Here is an 18580-nt window from a genome sequence, read left to right on the forward strand (position 1 = left end):
CAGCATCATCAGTTTAGCAAACAATTTGGCAAAAGTGAAAAACAAACAACAAGCACAAAACATCTAAAATGTAAAGTTGCTATAAGTTATTGAAGTTATTTTTCAACTGGCTTTCAGGTTGACCAACAAAAGGAAAAACAGGGATCTGTGGCAACACAACATGATGGCAATTTACATTAGAGAAGGAATCGAAGCATTGCCATATCACCATTGTGGTAAAGTGGTTCAAGTCCCAAGGTATATTGCACCAAATAGGAAAAGGAAAGACTTCACAGAAGACAAAATGGAGAAGTATGTCAGTACTCTGACTAAATACTGCATTATAAAGTTTTAAGTTACAACTTATTCTAAGAGCCCTCTAAGAAAAAATACAACCACCTTCTTAATTTTGGATTGCTCACTGAGAAAAATAGCTGCCATTCAAGTATCATCTTTATTGTCCATTGTTGTAAATGAATCATGAGATTTTTTGCAAGAAAAATTCCATAGGTAACATACAATTGATATCAGACAAGGAAAATATTTACTTAGTAATAATTTCTCACAGAAACCGGTATACCTTCTTTGCCAATTTTAATATTAATGCTAAAACTATTCTACAAACTATAAAATGAAGTGTTCAGGTGTTTAAGAAGCAGTACATTTAAACTTCAATGGCCTACATTCTTATTCACTGTGAAAAAGAACAGTAAAATGGTGGATTGCTTTTTCTTACTATTGTACAGGTGAGTTTGGGGTTCTTGGCTGCTGTGAATCAGCCTTTCACTGTTTTTGCCTGATTAATGAATTCAATTAATTTAAAGTGGCTTAACAAATGTTACTTATATTAATACCATATAAACTTCCTCAATGGCAGACATGTCAAACTTGCAACGTCACATGACGTTGCGCGACGTATCGGAGCTTTTTCCCCATTGCCGGCAATGGGTTGGGCGCGGTTTCGTTGCGACGCGTCCGGCCCGTGGGCTGGCAGTTTGACACCCCTGCTCTATGGAATGTAAAACTAAAGAGAGTCAGTTTGGCCTAAAGGTTAAGGCACCAGGCTAGAAAGTAGGAGATTGTTAGTTGAAGTCCTGTCTTATCTATGAAAGCCAGTGGGGTGACTTTAAACTACTCACCCTGTCTTTCAGCCCAGCTCACCTCACAGGGTTGCTGTTGTGAGGAAAACAGGAGGAGGGAGTATTAGGTATGTTTGCCACCTTGAGTTATTTATAAAAATAATAAAGGAGGAATTAAAAAATATAAATAAAACTAGCAGAGGTTGGAGAGGTTGAGATTTTTCAACCTGAAATTGGGTAACCATGATAGATGACTATAAACTGTCTGAAAGTAGGACACAATAATAATAATAATAATAATAATAAATAATAATAATAATAATAATAATAATAATAATAATAATAATAATAATAATAATAATAATAATAATAATAATAATAAAGTTGGAAGGGACCTTGAAGGTCATCTAGCCCAACCCCCTGCTCAGGCAGGAAACCCTATACCATTTCGGACAAATGGCTATCCAGTCTTTTCTTAAAAACGTCCAGTGTTGGAGCATTCACCGCTTCTGGAGGCAGGTTGTTCCACTGGTTTAAAGCAAATTTAACAAATTCCCTTGTTTATCTTAAACCTGTCAAGGAGCATTGCTAATATATTTGTAAACCCATTACTTCAGAAATATGTAGTAAAGTTTCTCCTTTGAAACACTGATGGGAGATATTATAAAACAGGGGGTGTCAAACTGCCAGCCCGCGGGCCGGTTTCATCATACCCCATTGCCGGCAATGCAAAAAGAGTTGCAATATGTTGTGACACATCATGTGACATGGCAAGTTTGACACCTGTGTTATATATAGTAATGTCATTTCTCTATTCCAGTTCCTACCTAACTGCAATTCAGGACTTCCTCACGCATTAATCCTTAGGCCTTTATTTAAAGCTTATGGTGCTGAGATATTTTTTTGCTGCTATGGCTTGATAGAAGTCCATAAGGTGGACATTACTCGAATCTTTTATATATGATTTATCAAGGGGCTGAGACTTCAGTAATTTGAAGAGGATCGTTTATTGTGATTTTCTACTTGAAAAATACTTTACTCCTAGGATTTCCTTTGTTTAAATTGGTAAGAACTGAATCTAATGTTTGCCTCCCAGGGGGAGGGAAATTGTTGTAAAGAAGCTAAGGCAACCAGACCTGGGCTGCAAAAATCCAGATGATGGCAGCCATGCAGAAAATGTGAACTCTGTATTGATCATCTGGATATTTGCAGTCCAGATTTGGTCATTATAGTAAAAGCTACATTTTTGTTTATTTTGCTTGTTTGTTGGCTGTGCTTACATAAAGTTTGTATAAAATCTTGCAAAATATTGGGAATTTCACGTAGCGAACATAATGAACCCTAAATGCTTGTACAAAAACACTTCAAGGAAAAATTACTTGTCAGTGCCATCTTCTGGTAAACCAAGGTATGTTCTTTTAAAAACGTTTTTTTTTCTTTTTCTGCTACCCTAAAATTAGAAATAATTATAGACTGTGAGATCACAATGGTATTCAAGCCTATTCCTGGCTGCTGTTCTATAACTCTGCTTATAGTTGGAGAAACTTGAGTTGCATATTTATAACAAAATAAACTATAAATTCATAAGTTGTATAAAATCTTTTAAAAATCACCTCCTGTTCTCTCCACTCACCATTTCTTGATTAACAAGCAACATTCACACTACTCGGGACAATTGGAGGAAGCCTTGGAGATACTCCAATTTCAAACAATTATTTAAAAGCTGCATTATGGGTAGCTGTCAACATTTGATCTAAACTGAGACCGGAACTTCTGTCTAAACAAGAGGTCATTAAGTCAGTCATACTTGATTTTATGATCTTTTTACCATGGATGTTAAGTGAATCACCACAGTCATTAAATAAATCATGCAGTAGTTAATCAATTCTAGCCTGCTCCATTGACTTTGCTTGTTGGAAGCCCCTGGGAAGGTCACATATGACAGTCACACGACCCTGGGATGCTGCAATTCTCATAAATACATGCTGATGCCAAACACTTGAATTGTCATTATGTCATTGCAGTGATGCTGTGATCATTAAATGTGAGAACCAGTCATCTTTTTCAGTGCTGTCATAACTTAGAATAGTTGTTAAATGAATGGTCTTAAGTCAAAGACTACCTGTATTCTTCAGAACTTGCCTATTTTCACACTTACAATTCCTATTATTATGCAATAGCAACCCAGGAGATACACACACACACACACACACACACACACACACACACACACACACACATTGGTATTATGTACCAAAAGTCAACATTGTCTCTTTCAGTTGTCCCAAAGTGAACATTCTTATGTATTTTCTCCAAGCAATATCAAATGTACCGCTTGTTGCCAGTAATATGAATTTCCCCTCTGGCTTTGAAGTATAGTAAGTCTCTCTTTCTTGCAGTATAATTTCTTTTGATGTTTCAGTTTTGTACTTATTTTCTGTACATGCAACAATTTCCATTGGGTTGTTTATATTAAATTATGTAGAATTGTAATAATATCAAATGATATTGAGGTTTGTTGTTTGCTGTTACTGTGAGTCCTCCATGGGGAACTACTTGGAAATATTTAATTTCTAGCATTTCTTCTCTTTTATGAATCTGAGATGATTGAAAGAATATGTAAATTAGGGTTGAGCAAATCCTTCCAAAGAGGTGACTCAGCAACCATAGGAGTATGGAGGAAGAACCTCCTTCAGATTGCTATCACAGCCACATTTCTTTTCGGAGTCACGTGTCTACTTTTGAAATGTGCACCCTTCTCCACACACAGTAGATTCCCCACAATCTAACATGTCAAAGTTATGAATTGTCTACAAATCAGACTGCCTCCAGACACAGTATTCCAATTTTAAATCAGCAATCTGAATTTTTGAAGCTATCCTGTTTCTATTTAAATTTTGACTGCCATCAGTGAATTCTCCTAAATTAAACAGATTTGCAGATTTTGCTGCAAGAGATTAATACAGCACACAGCCAGAGCCCCATATTAAAAAGCTTTACTTCAGCCCAGAAAGATATACTGACAGAAGGGAAGGCTGTCAGGAATTGTGCTACCCTCATTACTGATCCCTATTCTGCCTCATTAATGAGACTAATGAGTGGTACAGTCCTTACTGTTTTAATGTAGGACATTTTGAGGAACCTAATTAGTGGATTCCCTGGCTTCATTTCCTCTCCCACCAAGCATCACTTGCCTGCAAGAAACAAAATTACAACTGCAGTCCATGGTAAGCTCTGGGAAGAGATGTGTGGGTGTAAGAATGGCTGGTTTAGCCACCTGTCAAATTGCTTTAAATCTGTTATCTGTCAGGCTAGCTCTGAAGACAAAACTAGAAGCCTATTGAAAGAGCACTAAAACCATTTCTCAAAAATAGCCTGGACGGCAAAGAGAAGTAGGATAAAGTGGGAGGGATCAACCAGCAAGCTACATCCTCAGTTGCTGCGGCAGTGGAATGCCTGTACTGGCACGAAGCCCCTGCAGCCAGCAGCCCCTAGAGATAGCCTGTGGAGCAAGCAAAATGGTCTTCTATCTCCATGTAATGCAGGCAGCAACAAGCCCAGCCAAGAAAGCTCCTTCTCAGCAGAATCACTGGAAAACGTTTATTTTATTTATTTATTTATTTATTTTAATTCCATTTATATCCCGCCCTTCTCCGAAGACTCAGGGCGGCTTACAAGCTTAGCAGTAGCCTTCATTCTATGTATATGCCTGCTTATTAGGGCTTTCATACACCCCCCAAGCGGCATTATTAGAAAGTCAGCTTAATTGCCCCCAACAATCTGGGTCCTCATTTTACCTACCTCGGAAGGATGGAAGGCTGAGTCAACCTTGAGCCTGGTGGGATGCGAACCTGCACTAATTGCAGGCAGCTGGTGTTACTTAAGGAGGCATTAGCCCACTGCTCCACCAAGGCTCTTATTGTCGTCAGTCATGGTAGAAACGTAACTTACTGCTAAACTGATAGACCTGGCTCACTTTTCCAGTTTAAATCAACTTTCTTGCCTTCACAGGGCTAGGTTGTTTTTTTTTAAATGCAGGCTGGTTCTGTTTTAGCACTCTTTCAAAAGCACACTAAACCAAAGCATGTAAATTTGACAACCCTTTCAGGAAAAAAAACTTGGTCAGGCTTTACACAGCCAACATTTCTGCAGTTTTTCCAGTCTTTTCCTACAATGGAAGATTCAGGGGCTATAGAGGGCAGGACTCAAGCATTATAATGACACATAGGAGCCAGGAAGATCCAGTGGTGTGCTACTAAATGTTGAAGAACCAGCTCTAATCATTCCATTGTATCACTGCACCACATCTAGCTGATTGGTGAACTAGGGGTCAAGACCCATCATTGTTATCAACCAGCTCATAAAAATTTCAGTAAATGTAACCATTGGCTTTTTATGAGCTTGTATGAGCTGGTTCCAGGATCCCACTGCAAGTATCACACATTTTCACCCACGCTGCTTCAACAGTCACATCGTTAATGAAACGTGTTGGATTATATCCAAAGCACTTTTTAAAACTGGAGCATTCCTTTAAGCTGCCTCACCTGGGGCTACAGATGAGGCAAAGACCATGTCATGAAAATATATCATGTTGACACAGTTATCAGTGCATTCTCATGCTGTGCTTAAGAGGACATAGGATTTTGCTGCATTTTTTCCTACCGTTTATCTGTTTATTTATTTTTCATATATTTTATATATACATCTTTGTAAGTCAAATGTCCTGAAGTTAGATAGGAAGACAGAGTTTCAAAATGTATTTTCTGCATTTTTCAGGCAATCTTTTGCTCTACTATAAGTGAATAAATACAAAATGTCAGTAATATGCCCAATTTTCATACACTCACAGAGAATCAATTTAATAAAATGCAAATCAATGTATTTTATTCCCATTTTAATTAATTTCTCATACATAGCAAAATGTTTTAATAATGTTAAGATCATTTAATTTGATGGTATTGAAAACAGATTGGCTTTATTATTTTTTAAACCACATTGATTTAAAAAATGATTCCTATGCTAGTTTCTATAGTCATCAGCCTAAATATTTTCTACATGTTAGTCTGAATTAAAAACTGTTTACTTTAAAACTACTATTAAAGGCCATAAATATGGATTCCCCCATTTTTTTCATCCCAACTTTTCAAAACAGTTTTCATTATAATCTCATAATATCCTAAATCCATATAAACATTTCACCTGTATTTTACCACCTTTGTTTTCTCATTAATATTAGTAAATAGCATAATTTCCTGTTATCCAATCTACCAATCTTTTCATGTGACAGTATAATACAACATTCAATTTCAGGTTCTTTTCCCACCGCCCAGTAATAATTCTACGAAGCTTTTTGTTCTTTTATATAAATCTAAATGTCACTTCCTGCCACTCAATTACTACTCTGAAATATATTACAGGAAGAAATACTTCTCAAGAATTTGTTTATTTTTAATATTTTTATATATATTTTTACTATTGTATTTTATTTATTTTTATTACTTATTTGTAAACCGCTCACTTACTGAGTTAGGAAATATGTAAATAAATAAACAGTATATTCTCAAACTTGTACTGTTAGTTTGAGACTGGTTCTGTTGTCATTCTTAACACAAAGCTTGCTACAAACCTTTGCTCTTCCTGGCAACTAGCCTTGTGAAATCAAGGATTGATTTCACAATTAACATAAAGCAGAACATGAGTAAGCTATACTGGTTATTTTAGGACACCAGGACATTTTGGATATTAGCATATTTACTTCCTTGCAAGGGTGCAATATTGATACCAGTGGGAACATGCCTTGCTAGTCCTTGTCTGCCAATCGCTAATTGCTTTGTCTGGCCATCTCCATTTCTTTTTAAACTAAACTAACCTAAGGGACACGGTGGCTCAGTGGGTTAGGACGCTGAGCTTGTCGATCAGAAGGTCGGCAGTTTGGCGGGTCGAATCCCGAGTGCCGCGTAACAGAGTGAGCGCCTGTTACTCGTCCCAGCTTCTGCCAACCTAGCAGTTCAAAAGCACGTAAAAATGCAAGTAGAAAAATAGGGACCGCTACGGTGGGAAGGTAACAGCGTTCCGTGAACCTTTGGCATCTAGTCATGCTGGCCACATGACCACGGAGACGTCCTTGGACGAGCGCTGGCTCTTCGGCTTTGAAACGGAGATGAGCACCGGCCCCTAGAGTTGGAAACGACTAGCATGCACGTGCTGGGGAACCTTTACCTTTACCACTAAACTAAACTAAACTAAACTAAACTAAACTAAACTAAACTAAACTAAACTAAACTAAACTAAACTAAACTAAACCACCCTCTTCATCCAGTGCAATGGTAATTCCTGCTAATTATATGGTATGATCACCAGATTTAGACCTACATCACTATGGAAGTAGCCACACATTCATAGTTATGAGTCAATGAATGATTTTTTCCGTGTGCAACTTGAGTAATTCAGCCAGCATTTTTATTATTTTTCTCCTACAAATAGACTTTAGCAATAGAAGTTTGGATCTGTTGTTTTTAATGTTATGTGTAGTTCCCAAGCTTTTTGCCACAGTCCTCCATTGGCTATTTTTAATAATTGAGTGTGTACTATTTACTAATAATGCTACTTATAAGCAAATAGCTCAACTAAATTATTCTTCAGACTCTGAATCATGCTGAATAGAAGAGTGAGAAATAGAACTAAAGTTCAAATTTGAAAGCCACTAATTTTGCTATTGCCTTGCATGCTACATTTAAGGCATTTTCTTTAGACAATTAATTTGCTCTAATGAGAATATTAGACCCTGCAATTTTTCAGTACCCCAATTTCTCATTCTTCACTATTTATCATCACTACTTAGCAACCATAATTTTGTAGGTTTGCATGATTTTACTGACTTCCTTTTGAATTCTTGTAACAATTTAACCTCAGACCATAATTCCTGGATGCCCAAGATTACAATTTCCATTCCCCAACATTGGATAATGACTTGGTGAGGCTTAGTTATGCCTTAGCACGTACACTTTTGTGTCAATGTTGCCTCTTCCTACTAGATAAGAAATGTAGTACTGAAATGCATTTCTTTCTCTGGTGTTAATGTTTCAATTGAAATGACTAGTTGCAGAATACATCACAATACATAGCCTCACATTCTAAATTCATATGGCATAATCATTAAATTAGAGAAAGCGACAGGGAAAATAGACTTTGCTTTGAGCAGTGAATTGTTGACTTTTATAGTTTTGATTGATCACTGTCCACCAGAGTAATAAGCATACTTAACTATATAATGGCTCCTGTTTTTAACTGTTTTAGTTTTATTTTGAATGTTCTAAGAAATAATTGGTCAATTGAAAACACAGTAATCTAGAAAATAAATATGTCATATGATATTGGCAACAATTCAGCATGTAATAATCACGATGGCAAAGTAATTAAGATAATACAGGTAGCTCTTGACTTACAACCGTTCATTTAGTGACCATTCAAAGTTACAATGGCACTGAAAAAAGTGACTTGTGATCATTTTTCACAGTTATGACTTTTGCAGCATCCCATGATTATGTAATCAAAATTCAGATGCTTGGCAACTGGTTCATATTTATAACCGTTGCTTTGTCCCAAGGTCAGGTGACCACCTTTTGCAACCTTCTGACAATCAAAGTCAATGGGGAAGCCAGATTCACTTAACAGCTGGGTCACTAACTTATCAACTGCAATGAATCACTTAACAACTGAAGCAAGAAAGGTTGTAAAATGGTTGTAAAACTCACTTGACAAATGTCTTACTTAACAACAGTAATTTTGGGCCCAATTGTGGTTGTAAGTCTAGGACAGGGGTCGGCAACCTAAAAAAGAAAAAGAGCCACTGGGAACCGGTTCCATCACAAATTAAAAAAAGAGGGAGCCGCGTGCGTGTGTCCATGCACGCGCATGCGCAAAAAGGTTTTTTGCGCATGCGCGGACGCACGCGGCTGCCATTTTTTAAAAAATGAGATGGAACCGGTTCCCGGTTGCCCGACGGCGACGGCCCGTCTGCAAAGCTGCCGCTTTCGGCAGCTTTGCAGACGGGCCGTGGCAGCTTCCTCAAAGAGCGGCGCCCCTGCCCATTCCGAGAGGTGCGCGCGCACCTCTCCGAACGACCGGAGTTGCGCGCGCACCTCCCCAAACCTTTGGGGAGGTGCGCGCGTACCTCCGTGCGAAGGGGCAGCGGCGCCGCTCTTTGAGGAAGCTGCCGAAAGCGGCAGCTTCCTCAAAGAGCGGCACCGCTGCCCCTTCGTGCGGAGGTACGCGCGCACCTCCCCAAAGGTTTGGGGAGGTGCGCGCGCAACTCCGGTCATTCGGAGAGGTGCGCGCGCACCTCTCGGAATGGGCAGGGGCGCCGCTCTTTGAGGAAGCTGCCGCGGCCCGTCTGCTAAGCTGCCGCTTTCGGCAGCTTCACAGACGGGCCGCGGCAGCTTCCTGAAAGAGCGGCACCGCTGCCCATTCGCGCGGAGGTACGCGCGCACCTCTCCAAAGGTTTGGGGAGGTGCGCGCGCACCTCCGCCCATTCGGGGAGGTGCGCGTGCACCTCTCCAAACGGGCGGTGCCACTCTCCATTTGGAGAGGTGCGCGCGCACCACTGCCCGTTGGAAGAGGTGCGCGCGCACCGGGCGGCTGGGAGCCGCAAGAGACGGCTCAAAGAGCCGCATGCGGCTCCGGAGCCGCAGGTTGCCGACCTGTGGTCTAGGACTACCTGTACTTTGTCACATATCTGCATATCTTCATATATTGTAAGGGAATCCCTATCTAATCTAATGCAGATTTCCTAAGAAATAAGTCAATGTGTTGAATGGATCCAATTCAGATGTCTACAACAAGGAAATGCAGCCCATTTACCTCAGATGATGCTGAACTCCAGATTCTAATCACCTCAATGCACCTGGGTCAATCACAAGCATAATCTGGTAGGATGCAAATTCCTTATAAGGATTGCAGCCTAATTTCTGTTATCTATCCTTAATGAAAGGGAGGCAGTGGCTCAGTGGGTTAGGACGCTGAGCTTGTCGATCAGAAGGTCGACAGTTTAGCGGGTCGAATCCCGAGTGCCGCATAACAGAGTGAGTGCCTGTTACTCGTCCCAGCTTCTGCCAACCTAGCAGTTTGAAAGCACGTAAAAATGCAAGTAGAAAAATAGGGACCACTATGGTGGGAAGGTAACAGTGTTCCGTGCGCCTTTGGCGTCTAGTCATGCCGGCTTTCAGCCCCCGTCCGACGAATCACCAGGAAGAATGAGTCCGGAACGAGAGCTGGTTCTCCTGAGCCACGTTTATTAACCTCACAAACAGAAACTCGAAGACGATCGAAGTCAGCATTGATTTCACAGCACAATCAACGCTGTTAAGTAGCCAGCAGAACCGACACCCATCACCACACCCCTAATTGCCTACCCACGCCCTCACCCTACTTAACTACCGCCCCCCTTGGCTCCTGCCTTTCGGCACCCGCCCCCAGGTACGTATCCTCCCCGTCCCCGTCCCACCACCATTGCAGCCGGTAAGCCACCCCCCAGCCCAGACCGCCCTCCCTTTCCCCTGAGCCTCGCACAGCCTCGCCTCCCCCCTCAGGTCCCCAAACCGCCGTGAGTTGCGCCGTTTGGACCATCCGCCGCTGGAGCCTAGCACACAGTCCCTTAGCCCGCAAGGAGGCCGGCAAAACAATGGAACACGCCGTCTGCGGCCCTGCCACCTCCTGGACCGCCCCGGCGCCCCTCCTCCATCTGTCGCTCGGCTGCTGAGCAACCGCCGACCGCGCCTGCTCACGGCTGCTCCCCGGCCTTCCGGACGGCCCCGGGGTCGCTTGGCTCCTCCCCGACTCGTCGGGAAAACGTTGGCGCTGTCGGCCGATCACGTGGACCGGCGGGTTGCTGCCGAGTTGCTGCCGAGTTGCTGCCAGGTTGCATGGTCTCTCCGGATGACAGGCGGGTGGCTGCCGAGCCGTCTCGGCGCCTGCGCTCCCCCCTGGCTCGTCAGGCGAATGCGAGCGCCGGCGGCTGTTCCTGGGGCCCGGTGAGTTGTCCTGTAGCCTCAGCAGGCGGCGGTCGGTCGACTGCTGATCTGTTCTGCCGGCTGCGCCCTTCCCCGGCTCTTCGGGAGACCGCGGGCGCTGGCGGCGGGTCTCGAGGGCCGGCAGGTCGCTCCACGGCCTCCCAGAATGTCGGGCATGCCGAGCCCGACACCGGCCACATGACCACAGAGACGTCCTCGGACAAGCGCTGGCTCGTCGGCTTTGAAACAGAGATGAGCACTGGCCCCTAGAGTTGGAAATGACTAGTACGCATGTGTGGGGGAACCTTTACCTTTACTTATCCTTAATGTAGAACTGCTAGAGAAACACCAATTATTTAGCTGTAAGCAGATGATCGACTATATGAAAAAAAATGATAATAACAGGATATTGACAGATTCCTTTTGAGCTCCTGAAGTAAATGTAGAGAAATATATAATTTAGTAAACAAATACAACCTCTAAAATATTTATATTCAGCGTTTGAGCCAGCTTCCAATTTCAAAGCAAATTCTTTCAATCCTAAAGAAAAAAAACCCCTTCTCCTTTACATTTAATTCTTCATGCTCCATTTCAAAAGGCCTATAAAAATCCACACCATGATGTCTCTTTAAATTGCAATCTGTAACAAAAATGTGCCGGTATTGTCCCAATTGTTTAAACTTTTTGTTAATTTTGTTAATTAACTTAATATCTCTCTATTTAATAAATTTTAGATTTAGATTTCTGTTTCAGAGCACATAAATTTTATGTCTTTTTCCCAGACCAGAGACATTTGTGCAATGAAAATTCACTCTCTGATAACAAGTGGATGAGTCATATGAGTCAGTAAAGTCTCAGCCAATATCAGTAACCAGCATATGGTAAGATTGTTATATATATTATTTGTTGTTGTTAGCTGCGAAGTCGTGTCCGACCCATCGCGACCCTATGGACAACATTCCTCCAGGCCTTCCTGTCCTCTACCATCTTCTGGAGTCCATTTAAGCTCACGCCTACTGCTTCAGTGACTCCATCCAGCCACCTCATTCTCTGTCGTCCCCTTCTTCTATTGCCCTCGATCTTTCCCAGCATTAGGCTCTTCTCCAGTGAGTCCTTCCTTCTCATTAGGTGGCCAAAGTATTTGAGTTTTAGCTTCAGGATCTGGCCTTCTAAAGAGCAGTCGGGATTGATCTCCTCTAGGACTGACCGGTTTGATCGCCTTGCAGTCCAAGGGACTCGCAGGAGTCTTCTCCAGCACCATAGTTCAAAGGGCTCAATTCTTTGGGGCTCAGCCTTTCTTATGGTCCAGCTTTCACTGCCATACATTGCAACTGGGAAGACCATAGCCTTGACTATACGCACTTTTGTTGACAGGGTGATGTCTCTGCTTTTTAGTGTGCTGTCTAGATTTGCCATGGCTTTCCTCCCCAGGAGCAAGCGTCTTTTAATTTCTTGGCTACAGTCCCCATCTGCAGTGATCTTGGAGCCCAGGAAAATAAAATCTGTCACTACCTCCATTTCTTCCCCATCTATTTGCCAGGAATTGAGAGGGCCAGATGCCATGATCTTGGTTTTCTTAATGTTAAGTTTCAACCCAAGTTTTGCACTCTCCTTCTTCACCCGCAACAAGAGGCTTTTTAGTTCTTCTTCACTTTCTGCCATTAGAGTGGTATCATCTGCGTATCTTAGGTTGTTGATGTTTCTTCCGGCAATCTTAATTCCAACTTTTGATTCATCTAGCCCTGCCTTTCTCATGATGTGCTCTGCATATAAGTTAAATAGGCATGGCGACAGTATACAGCCTTGCCGGACTCCTTTCCCAATTTTGAACCAATCAGTGGTTCCATGTCCAGTTCTCACTGTTGCTTCTTGACCCGCATATAGGTTTCTCAAGAGACAAATAAGATGGTCTGGTACTCCCATCTCTTTAAGAACTTGCCACAGTTTGTTATGATCCACACAATCAAAGGCTTTAGCATAGTCAATGAAGCAGAAGTAGATGTTTTTCTGGAACTCCCTAGCTTTCTCCATGATCCAGCGTATGTTGGCAATTTGATCTCTAGTTCCTCTGCCTCTTCGAAATCCTGCCTGTACTTCTGGTAGTTCTCGATCCACATACTGCTGAAGTCTAGCTTGTAAGATTTTAAGCATGACTTTACTAGCATGAGAAATGAGTGCAATGGTGCGATAGTTTGAACATTCTTTGGCACTGCCTTTCTTTGGAATTGGAATGTAAACTGATCTTTTCCAATCCTGTGGCCACTGTTGAGTTTTCCAAATTTGCTGGCAAATTGAGTGTAGCACTTTTACTGCATTGTCTTTTAAGATTTTGAATAGCTCAGCTGGAATACTGTCACCTCCACTAGCTTTGTTGTTGCTCAGCTTTTCTAAGGCCCACTTCACTTCACATTTTAGGATGTCTGGCTCGAGGTCAGTGACCACCTCATTGTGATTATCAGGGACGTTAAGCTCATTCTTGTATAGTTCTTCTGTGTAATTTTGCCACCTCTTCTTAATCTCTTCTGCCTCTGTTAGGTCCCTGCCATTTTGGTCCTTTATCATGCCCATTTTTGCATTAAACGTTCCCTTCATCTCTCCAATTTTCTTGAAAAGATCTCTGGTCCTCCCTATTCTATTGTTTTCTTCTATTTCTTTGCACTGTTCATTTAAGAAGGCATTCTTATCTCTTCTAGCTATTCTCTGGAATTCTGCATTCAATTGGGCATATCTATGTTTTTCTCCCTTGCCTTTCGCTTCCCTCCTTTCCTCAGCTATTTGCAAAGCTTCCTCAGACAACCATTTTGCTTTCTTGCATTTCTTTTTCTTTGGGATGGTTTTGTTTGCTACCTGTTGTACAATGTCGCGAACCTCTGTCCATAGTTCTTCAGGCACTCTGTCTATCAGATCTAATTCCTTAAATCTATTTGTCACCTCTACTGTATATTCAACAGGGATATGATTTAATTCATACCTGAGTGGCCTAGTGCTTTTCCCTACTTTTTTCAGTTTAAGCCTAAACTTTGCAAGGAGAAGCTCATGGTCTGAGCCACAGTCAGCTCCTGGTCTTGTTTTTACTGACTGTATAGAGCTTCTCCATCTTTGGCTGCAGAGCATATAGTCAATCTGATTTCTGTGTTGACCGTCTGGTGATGTCCATGTGTAGAGCCGTCTCTTGGGTTGTTGGAAAAGAGTGTTTGCTATGACCATCATATTCTCTTGACAAAATTCTATTAGCCTGTGCCCTGCTTCATTTTGTACTCCAAGGCCAAACTTGCCTGTTATTCCAGTTATCTTTTGGCTTCCTACTTTAGCATTCCAATCCCCCATGATGATAAGGACATCATTTTTGGGTGTTAGTTCTATAAGGTGCTGTAGGGCTTCATAGAACCGGTCAATTTCATCCTCTTCAGCACTGGTGGTTGGGGCATAGACTTGGACTACTGTGATATTGAATGATTTGCCTTGGATTCGAACTGAGATCATTCTGTCATTTTGAGGATTGTATCCCAGTATTGCTTTTCCTACTCTTTTATTGACTATGAAGGCTACTCCATTTCTTCTGAGGGATTCTTGCCCGCAGTAGTATACCTGATGGTCATCTGAATTAAATTCACCCATTCCTGTCCATTTTAGTTCGCTGATACCTAAGATGTCGATGTTCAGTCTTGTCATCTCTTGTTTGACCACGTCCAGCTTTCCTTGATTCATGGATCTTACATTCCAGGTTCCTATGGAGAAAAAATCTTTACAGCATCGGACTTTCCTTTCACCACCAGACACATCCACAGCTGAGCGTCCTTTCGGCTTTGGCCCAGTCGCTTCATTCTTTCTGGCGCTACTAGTACTAGCCCTCTGCTCTTCCCCAGTAGCATATTGGACGCCTTCCGACCTGAGGGGCTCATCTTCCAGCGTCATATCGTTTTGCCTTTTGGTACTGTCCATAGGGTTTTATATTATACTCCCTCAGAATTCTAATGTACATGCTATATCTCACTTGGGACACACACACCCCAACCCCAACCCCAAGAATTAGTAACATGTGTCATTATCTCCAAAATGTTTACAGAAACTAGATATTGCTGTTTTTATATAGTATGAAATACACATAGAAGTGAGCAGGGACACATTCTAGAGAGAATCAAACAAGGCCAATGGGATGTAGGGAGGGACAGTGGAGGACGGACTCTCAGAGATTGCTTCAGAGACGTCATCAATGAATGGAGAAGGGCAAACCCTGTTGCTAAGGGAAATGAGACAGATGGCTCCAGCAAACAACTGCTGACTCCCTAGGGCCCTGAAACGCTCAACAGTTTATCGTAACAGAATTGGGAGGAATCACATTTTTCGTTTTCAACCAAGATTAGGACAATCAACTATCATATTTATGGCTTTCATCTCTTGCCTATCCCTCCCTCCTTACTTCTCTTGCCTTCCTCCCTCCCCCTCCCCACGTGCTCACGTTCTGGTCTCTCCACTACTTTCCTGATCACCTTGGAAGGCAGCACAGACTGATTCATTCAACTGTCGGCCTGCAGATTTTGGCCTGGCTTTTAAGTGACAGGTTTCATGCTCTTTCTCTTGGCAATATTTAGGGTCAAGATAATAATGTTTCTGGACAAAACTGTTCAATTGGAAATAGCAGGTTATTGTGATGTGGCTCCAGGATATTGCAACCATAAGAGGCTATGAAATGGGGATTCTGGAACTGAGAATGTCTCTGTGTACCCTACAGGATATTGTTTTCTAGAGAACACCCCACCATGATATTTCAGGCAATCTAATTCCTTGCTTTCTGCCTTCCATAGCATTGTAGCATGTAGCATTTAGGTTTATATGCCATCTCACAACACTTTACAGAACTTTCTGTGCAGTCTACAATGTAGTGCATTATTTGCATATTGCCCCAACAATCTGGGTCCCCATTTTACTGATGAAAGGATGAACAGCTGAGTCAACCTTGAGCCCTGTCAGGATCAAACTCAAGGCTGTGGGCAGAGTTTGCCTGCAACACTGCTCTTTAACCACTGCTCCACCATGCTGCTGTATCAAAGCCCACCTGGCTCAACAAGCCTCTCTGACTTGGATGAAGCTTCTGTGATTAAGAAATGAAGTCATCCTGTCGATGAAGTATTCACTAAGGTCCAAACTGCACTCCCAGGCTTTCAAGGAGGGAGATTTGAGTGGCAAATACTAGGCTGGACTAATATTAAAGCTAAGTCTGACAATGTTATTGAAAGCAACATCTATATTCCATAGTGAGGCTCTTGGTTAGAGCTAACCTATCTGGGCTGCAACAACTGAGACCATCCCAAGATGGCAACCAAGACAGACAAAAGCTCTAACTCTTTGCTAGTATATGATTGGCAGCTGGGCTTTTGCTGTGCAAATATTATGTTTTCAAACTGGATTGAGTATTGCAGAAGCAAATAGCTGTAGACCTTGCTGCTGGAAAATGTGGATGCATTTAAAGATCAGCCCAAAGGTCTACACGGCTTCAGAAGAACCACTTGCCTGGTACAGTTATTTCTATTTGTAATGCCCACACATAGCTTCTCTCCTGACTTTCCTTTTGCGTCTTCTCCATCCAGTTTTGATCTTTATTTTCTGTTTTCTACCCTGTGAAGTTAACCTTTGCCCTTAATCCAACTTTTATCCTATTTTTAATCTTTTCTGCCGTTTCTGATGAAAGGCAGACATTTCTCTGTGTAATAAGCGTGCGGTGTGTTTCTGTTGGTGAGGAGGTTGTGTTTCTGACAAAGTGAATAATTTATGCACTTATGTTAATAAGGTTCACATATATGTAAGGTGTAGTTTATTTAAAGATAGTTGTACACACACACACACACACCACAGAGACGCATCTGTTTTTCCCTGGCCTCCTCCTCCTCCTCTTCCTCTTCCTCTTTTTTTAAAATGTGTTTCAGCTTGAAAAAAGTAGGCAGTATTGATTAGAGTTAGTAGGACAGGATATCCCAGAAGCAAGCAGCATCAAAACCATTTACGTATCATGGCTAATAAAGCTCAGTTCCAATCATCTACACTTCAGCCAAATATATGCATAAGAATGTCCACACATTCATTCCCAAGACTGTGGAGGGAAACATTCCCAAGAGTGATTTCACACGGTGTTGGCAACCTTAGGTTAAGTTAGAAAAGCTGCTTCTCTTTTTTTTTTGCTAGATTGTCTTCAGTTCAAGTCTAACTTTCTTTTAAATAAATAGGGTGTATGTGTATTTGTAAATACTATAGACAGTGGAAGATTTTTTTAATTTACATTTTAACGTCGTCATCATCATCATCATCATCATCATCATCATCATCATCATCATCATTATTATTATTATTATTATTATTATTATTATTATTATTATTATTATTATTATTATTATTATTATTATTATTCCAAGCCAGCTGTAACCAAATTCTCAGAAGACCTTTCAATAATGCTAACATTAAATAGAACAGAAACCTTCATGTGGCTTGAATGATTCTATCCAACAAAGCTCATGCACTGAATGGGAAGATGCCATGCCATTATAGCCAATCAGATTTGGCTACATACTGTTGTTAAAATCACTTCCAAGCAGGACTTCCTGAACTGGTGATCTGAAAAATGTTTTCTTCATCCTGCTGAAACTATTCCTGAAGAATACTGCTCATAGCAGCACTTTATCTTGTACATTGAACAAATATTGAAAACTGCCTACAGTTAATCAAAATGAAGAGACACAAGATCTCTCCTGTTGCTCATTTCAGGTTGGAGATTCCTTGGTTGTATTTCCAGGAATCCTGGGTAAAATACATAGCCTTCAGATTTCAAATTTAATACATCCACCCATAACCCTAGTTTAGCCCAGGTCTAAAAATTCCAGACTAGCCAGAGAATGAAATCACTGATAATACTCACAGAATTGTTTTCCCCCACCCCCACAAGAGTGATCACAAGTTAGAACACGTTTCACAGACGTATCTCCCCCCTCTCCCCTCCCCTCTCAGTCAAAGAAGGTAAAACAATCCATTAGTACCAAGCATACTTGCTCTGGTCTGCTATATGCCTAGGAAGAAGTCTCAATATTCTGAACTTGGAATGGTTTTTTCAGTTCTCAGAAGACCAGGTCAACCGTTTTACTGCAGGGAGATTATCATGAGAGTATGGAACCAGAAGTTAGCTTCTCAGGTACTGTTCCCTGAGGCACACAGCAAAAGACTGATATCGTCAGCTTGAAAGTGTGAAGGACAACAGCAGCTGGTGGAAAACAGTATCATAGTCTGCCCTGCTGGAATGCTATTCCCAGGGTTTATGTCTGGCTTCATAAACTGCAGACATGCCCTGGCCTTAATGGCAAAAGTTAACTTAAAACAGACTAAGATAGGGGTGTCCCACCTTGGCAGCTTTAAACTTGTGGTCTTCAACTCCCAGAATTCCATGCTGGCTGGGAATTTCTGGGAATTGAAGTCCATGAGTCCAAAAAAGTTGCCAAGGTTGGACTCCCCTAGTAGTCTAACAGATATAAT

At 41.6% G+C, this 18580-nt stretch overlaps 1 protein-coding gene across 1 annotated transcript in view; it reads right to left on the minus strand.

Moving 5' to 3' along the window:
* DAGLA (diacylglycerol lipase alpha) overlaps positions 1 to 18212 on the minus strand; it is a 131809-nt gene extending 113597 nt beyond the window's left edge. Inside the window, exon 1 of the mRNA XM_081314571.1 lies at positions 18100 to 18212. The gene's annotated coding sequence lies outside the window, so the exon portion shown is untranslated. The remainder of the gene's footprint in view (positions 1 to 18099) is intronic.
* Between the last annotated feature and the right edge of the window lie 368 nt (positions 18213 to 18580).

The sequence above is a fragment of the Vipera berus genome (assembly GCF_964194415.1).
Source record: "Vipera berus genome assembly, chromosome: 1".
Classification (NCBI taxonomy): domain Eukaryota; kingdom Metazoa; phylum Chordata; class Lepidosauria; order Squamata; family Viperidae; genus Vipera; species Vipera berus.